The sequence below is a fragment of the Triticum dicoccoides genome, chromosome 6A, assembly GCF_002162155.2.
Source record: "Triticum dicoccoides isolate Atlit2015 ecotype Zavitan chromosome 6A, WEW_v2.0, whole genome shotgun sequence".
In the NCBI taxonomy this organism is placed as follows: Eukaryota; Viridiplantae; Streptophyta; class Magnoliopsida; order Poales; family Poaceae; genus Triticum; species Triticum dicoccoides.
The window spans coordinates 5,868,433-5,875,473 of NC_041390.1; the positions used below are offsets into that span (position 1 = coordinate 5,868,433).

The following is a 7,041-nucleotide window of genomic DNA, read 5'->3' on the forward strand; positions in this document are numbered from 1 at the left end:
GGTAGATAGCCTCGTCCCGCACTTAGTTGACGGAGGTGTATCCATCCTATAGTACGTTGATGATACTATCATCTTCATGGAGCATGACTTGGCAAAAGCGTGAAACATGAAGCTGGTGTTATGCTTATTCGAATAATTGACCGGGTTAAAGACTAACTTCCACAAGAGTGAATTGTTCTGTTTTGGAAGAGCTAATGATGACCAAGATCCGTACAAACAATTGTTCGAGTGTGAATTGGGGGATTTACCTTTCACGTATCTAGGTATACCAATTCACCATCATAAGATGACCAACAGCGAATGGAAGTGCATTGAGTATCGATTTGAGAAGAAACTGAGCTGCTGGAAAGGCAAGTTGATGTCATACGGAGGCCGGCTAATTCTTATTAATTCGTTCCTCATGAGTATGCCCATGTTTCTCCTCTCCTTTTTTGATGTTCCTGTTGGAGTCCAGAAGAGGTTAGACTTTTATCGATCACGCTTCTGTTGGTAGAGTGATGAGCTAAAACGAAAGTATAGACTTGCTAAATAGGATATAATCTGTAGGCCGAAAGACCAAGGGGGTCTTGATGTTGAAAACCTGGAGGTGAAGAACATATGTCTTCTTAGCAAGTGGTTGTTTAAGCTTTCTGTCGAGACGGAGGTCACTTGGGCTCAGATCTTGCGTAAAAAGCACCTTCACTCTAGAACCTTGTCCCAGGTGACAGTGAGGCCGACTAACTCGCCTTTTTAAAAAGGATTGATGAGAGTTAAATTACTCTTTTTCAATAGGACAAGATTCATAATTGGAAATGATACCGTTACGAGATTCTGAGAGGATACATGGCTAGGGGAGACGCCCCTAGCACTCCAATATCCTTCTCTATATAGCATTATTCAACGTAGAGACACTTACATTGCAACAGTACTACAGTCTACTCCGCTCAATATTCAATTTCGGAGGACGCTAGTAGGAAACCGTTGGGAAGCCTGGCTCAATCTTGTGAGAAGATTGATGGATGTTCAGTTGTCTCAACAACCCGATCGGTTGTGCTGGAAACTAACTAAGAATGAAGAGTTTTCGGTTAAATCCATGTACTTGGATGTTATCAACTCTAGCGTGATTCCCCGAACGAAATATGTTTGGAAAGTCAAACTACCTTTGAAATTCAAAGTGTTTATGTGGTTTGTACATAAACAAGTTATCTTAACTAAGCACAATTTGGCAAAACGAAATTGGACAGGTTCTACAAGATGTAGCTTTTGCGACCAACAAGAATCAATCAAACACCTCTGTCTTGATTGCCCTCTGGCAAAAATTATGTGACGGACGGTTCACATAGCATTTAACATTACTCCTCTGAATTCTATCACCATGTTATTTGGGACGTGACTTGATGGGATAGATTTCGACACAGCGAGACACATTCGTGTAGGAGTATGTGCTTTATTATGGGCAGTTTGGAACTGCAGAAATGATTTGGTCTTTAATAGAACAACAAATATTCATTTTTTGCAGGTTATTTTCCGAGCCACTGCGTTGATCCGTATGTGGTCGTTACTCACTCCGGCGGAGGCCAGAGAACGTTTGGTGACTGGATCTACCCGATGGGAGATAATAGCACAGGATATTTTCAACCGGTTTGGATGGCGGTCATATAATAGGATAGGCATTTAGTGTTCCTATCTTTTTATGCCAGCCGGTTGTGGCTTTTTTATTACTGTTTTGCTCTTTGTGAGCTTTTTTGTTTGAGACTTGGAGACTTGTGTTGGATCTTTTGCTTATTAATAATTAGGGCCGTATGCATCATTGTGATGCAGAGGCTGTGGCGAACCTCTTTTTCGAAAAAAATAGAATATATGGATAGTATATAATCTCCTAGCAACACACTTCACATGTTTAATTGTGGACGTCCTGTACGTGACCACCGGCCGTGGTGCAGGCTAAATCTGGACGTCGAACTCAAGCTTTCTGGCTCGGCTCGCGCTTGCCCAGGCTCGGCCCGAGTTTGATTCGGCCTGAGAAATAAAAAGGCCAAGCCGAGCTGCGTTATTGGGCTTGTTTCGGCCTTGGGCCAAGCCCAGCTCGGCTCGAGCTAGCCCGTGAGCTCGTCCAATTCTGCAGCCCAGAATGGCCCAGCCCATAGTCACACTTGGCCTAGCGCCCCACCTCAGCCCGAGCAACACTCATCCTCATTTCCTCCCGGGCTAGGTTAGCTAGCCGCCGCCGCCGCAGCAATTCCTCGGCGTCCTTGCTGGCTCGCCGCACCATACGCTAGCCGATGACACACACGCCGCTTGTCCAGATCGCCCAAGAAGCCATGGAGAAGAAGAAAGAGAGGTCATTGACCTCCATTCTTGGGAAGGAGCCAGCGATAGGAAAGAAGAAAAATGGCATGAGCAAGACCTCTATGGACGCCGGCATCCAGCCTTCAGTTCGCTCCAAATGTCAGTGTGCTTGCTGTCCAAACTTTGGTGTATTTGCTGTCAAAGTTTCAGACATTCAGTGTTGATGATGTCCAAATTTCAGTGAATTTGTGGTACAGTTTTTTTTTTTGGTTTACTTGCTGTCAAAATTTCAGTGTTGATGATGTTGAAATTTCAGTGAGCCAAATCAAGTCATTTGCTGCTGTTTTTCCATGTCTTGGTGAAAAAAGTTGCTAGTTAGCATATATAAGTAGTAATCTGCACGCTGATGTGCAGTGCACAGTGCATGCACACGAGCTTCCGAGCTGCACCGAGCCAGCACAAAGCTCGGGTCGAGCCTGGGAATGCGGCTCGCCTGAGCAGTTAGCTCGGGCTGGCTCGGCTCATGCTGGGCGAGCTAATGGCTGGCTCGGCCCGAGCTCGGCTCGGCTCGGCTCGCGTCCAGGTATAGTGCAGGCCATGGCATCCACGAAGCACCCCACGAATCAGTCCAATGAAGGACGACTTCGATCTTGACCGGAAAATATGACTGGTGACTCGCGTCAGCCCAAACACTTGCCGTGGAAAAACTAGTACCTCATCCATCCACACGTCCGCAGGTCCTCCCTACGTACGTGCCTATGCCTTCATATAAGAGCACCACCCGGCGTTGCACCGGGAAAATATACACATACATTCGTAGCACGAAACAACCGTTCACCACTACCACCACCACATCATTGCCGCCGCCATGGATCGCTCGCCTGCCAAGTTCGTCTGGCTCCTTATGGCAGCGGCGACCTGGAGCTTCTTCCTCGTCGCCGGCGCAGGCAAGCTCCAGCCGAGCTGCATAGGGCGCGAGAGGGACGCCTTGCTAGTCTTCAAGCAAGGCATCAATGATACCTACGACTACCTCGGGTCGTGGCAACAAGAGCGCCAAGATTGCTGCCAATGGGCAGGCATCACCTGCAGCAACACAACCGGGCATGTCATCCAGCTTGACCTTGGCGGAAGCAGCGTTTTGATTTTCGGTTTGTGATTTTTCTCGCCCTAGGCCGAGATGACCGAATTTCGGTCGTTTTTAAAAATTTCGGCCGAAATTTGACCAAATTTTGACTGAAATTTGATTAAAATTTAACCAAAATTTCTCAAATTTGACCAATTTCGGCGGAAAATAGATTTCGCCCTAGGCCGAGATGGCCGAAATTCGGCCGAAATCCATTTTTTACGGCCGAATTTCAAAACCCTGGGCGGAAGAGACTATTTGGTTGGCCAGATAAGTCCTTCCTTGCTTTCTCTAGAGCATCTCGAATACCTTGATCTCCACCACACTGGGTTGCGTGGCCCTGATGGCCGTGTTCCAGAGTTCTTGGGTTTCTTAAAGAACCTGAGGCATCTTGATCTGTCTTACACGTCTTCCTCCGGTATGGTGCCTCCTCAGCTAGGCAACCTGTCAGAGCTGGAATACCTTGATTTATCCTACATATATTTCAACAATATGAGTATGGTCTCAACAGACATCTCATGGATGGTCTCAACAGACATCTCATGGTTAACCCATCTACCTCTGTTGGAGCATCTTGATATGAGTTATATCAATCTCAGCTCAATAGCCGATTGGCCTTTAGTTGTCAATAAGATTCCATCTTTGGAGTTGCTCTATCTTTCTGAGTGCTCGCTTTCAAGTGCAAACCAATCCCTCACACACCTGAACCTCACAAATCTTCAGTACCTTGATCTCTCTGGTAACGACTTTGGCCATCCAATTGCCTCCGGTTGGTTTTGGAACTTAACAAGCTTCAAGTACCTCGGTCTTGCTGGTACCTCTCTGTATGGTCCATTTCCTGATGCACTCGCAAATATGTCATCCCTCCAACGGTTAGAATCGAGCTACATGGGTAACAAAGCCACAATGACAGTAGATTTGAAAAATCTGTGTGATTTGGAATACCTATCGATTGATGGAAGCCTCTCCTCTGGAAAGATAACAGAGTTTCTAGATAAATTGCCTAGATGTTCATCGAACAGATTACGGTACTTGAGCTTGAGCAGCAACAATATGGTTGGAATTCTGCCAAACAGAATGGGGCACTTGACCAACTTATTTGTGTTCGACCTTTCTTCCAATAACATTACTGGGGGTATACCGCTAGGCATAAGGAATCTCTCTTATTTAGTAAGACTTGATCTTTCTAACAACCTTCTTACTGGAGTTATACCGCCCGGGTTGGGAAATTACACTAGCTTGCAGTATCTTTCTCTTTCAAGCAACCATCTTACTGGACCTATGCTACCAGGGATGGCGAGTTGCACTGCATTATGCTCTCTTGACCTTTCTGACAACAATATTACTGGAGTTATACCTCCATGGTTGGGGAACTGCACTAGTTTGTGGTACCTTTATCTTTCTAAGAACCTTCTCACTGGACACGTCCCATCTAAGATCAGTCTGCTCGGTCAGTTGACCGAACTCGACCTTAGCAATAATAATCTAGATGGTATGATCACGGAGGAGCATCTAGTTACTCTAAATAACTTAAAACACCTGGATTTATCACACAACTCTTTGTCAGGGCCTCTGCCATTAGAGTTTGTAGCTAACGGATTAGTAGAATTGACTTTATCCTCCAATTCTTTCACTGGGCATATTCCTGATTCTATTTTTAAATTGAGGAACCTACTTGTCTTGGATTTATCAGGCAACCTTCTAGATGGAGAACTTCCTCAGTGTTCTCAGAAGCCTAACTTGGTTTTCCTCCTCTTAAGCCATAATAAGTTTTCTGGAAAGTTCCCATCATCACTTAAGAACTACTCGAGTTTGGCATTCGTGGATCTTTCGGTGAATAATTTCTATGGAACATTGCCATCATGGATCGGAGACTTGGTATATTTGCGCTTTCTGCAGCTAAGTCACAATATATTGTGTGGAGATATTCCCGTGACCATCACAAATCTGAAACGTCTTCGGCAATTGAGTTTAGCAGGAAATAGTATATCTGGTGTTATACATTGGTCTTTGTCAAATTTGACAGCAATGACCCAGAAACATCCAAAGAAACCTAGGGTTGACATGTTTGTATGGTACACCGGCCGTGTGGGTAAATTTAGAGAAGTTTGTCCTATTGTGATGAAGCGCCAGGAACTTAAGTATGGTGCTGGAATTTTTTATGTGGTCAGTATGGACCTGTCACTCAACAACCTAACATGTGAAATTCCATATGGGATAACCTCTCTCAGTGGGCTGTTGAATCTGAACTTCTCATTTAACCAACTGAGTTGAAAAATTCCAAGGAAGATTGGAGCTATGAAATCACTTGAATCACTGGACCTCTCAAGGAACAACCTTTCTGGTGAAATCCCAACAAGCTTGTCAGATTTGACCTATTTAAGCTCCTTGGACTTGTCATATAACAATATTACCAGAAGAATTACACCGGGACGGCAACTTGACACCCTCTTCTTGGAGAACCCATCCATATACACGGGAAACATTGGTCTGTGTGGCCCTCCTCTTGAAAGGAACTGCTCAGGAAACAATGCGCCAGAGCATGACAATCAACAGAAAATTGAGAAGGATTCTGAGCCTGTGTTGTTCTTTTACTTTGGACTTGGGTCTGGGTTTGTGGCTGGCCTCTGGGTCGTGTTTTGCACCCTACTGTTCAAGAAAATGTGGAGAGTTGCCTATTTCCACCTCTTTGACCAGTTGTATGACAAGGCATATGTGTTTGTGGTAGTTACTTGGGGCAGGATAAACCGCAAGGAGACAACAACTGAAGTGTGACAGCCAATAAGATGATGCAAATCTGGTGATGTTTTTTCACCCTACTACTGAAGTCTGAAATAAATAGAGGTCCTGAAGCAATTAGCAGATTGTGCTAGTATATGTTCTTCTCTAACCGGTAGACTTGTAATACGAACTTTGGTCTAATGCATGTAACTGTTATATTGGATTGTACTTATGAGTCATGATGAACTCGCATTATTTAATTTTACGATCTGGTTCCTTTACGGTTGATAGTTCGTAATCCGTAAACGAATGTTTTATGAGTCTGCTATACTTTTAAGCTTTCAGTGAGGGCTGGCAGGAGGGAACTAAAAGCCATCAAGCACAACAAAACGAACTAACAATGCGAGGGATCATCCATCTCTATAGAGTTAGGAATCGTCACATTACGGCTGAGCCAAGTTTCATATGGCTGCAAAACTGAGCGTCCAATACTTGTTGAGGGGGTCAACACGAGTAGGATACAATACAAGGGCACACATGTAACCAGTTTTTGCCGTGGCTCCCCATTTTGAAATGAAGGGTGGGTATTTGGTTTTTTATTTTGTTTTTTAAAAGATTCAGTTAGACAAGATGACATCTGAAATTTATAGCTAAAGAAGTGAAACCGGAGGTTTGGTGTATAAATTTACCATTGAGTTATGAGAACCTCCTTCCATTACACTAGTATATACTCCCACCATTCCTAAATATAAGATCTTTAGATGTTCCAATACGGACTGCATCTGTATGTAGTCCGTATTGGAATCTCTAAAAAGTCTTATATTTAGAAACGGAGGGAGCATTATGCATTCAGTGATGCTTGTTCATATATTTCCCAGAGCTTATCAACTACTTACTGAACCAACACAACCACATTCTACATTATCTAA

At 44.2% G+C, this 7,041-nt stretch overlaps 1 pseudogene; it reads left to right on the top strand.

The window, feature by feature from the left end:
* The first annotated feature begins 3,102 nt into the window (after positions 1-3,102).
* LOC119319098 lies at positions 3,103-6,317 on the top strand (annotated as a pseudogene).
* Positions 6,318-7,041: the final 724 nt, after the last annotated feature.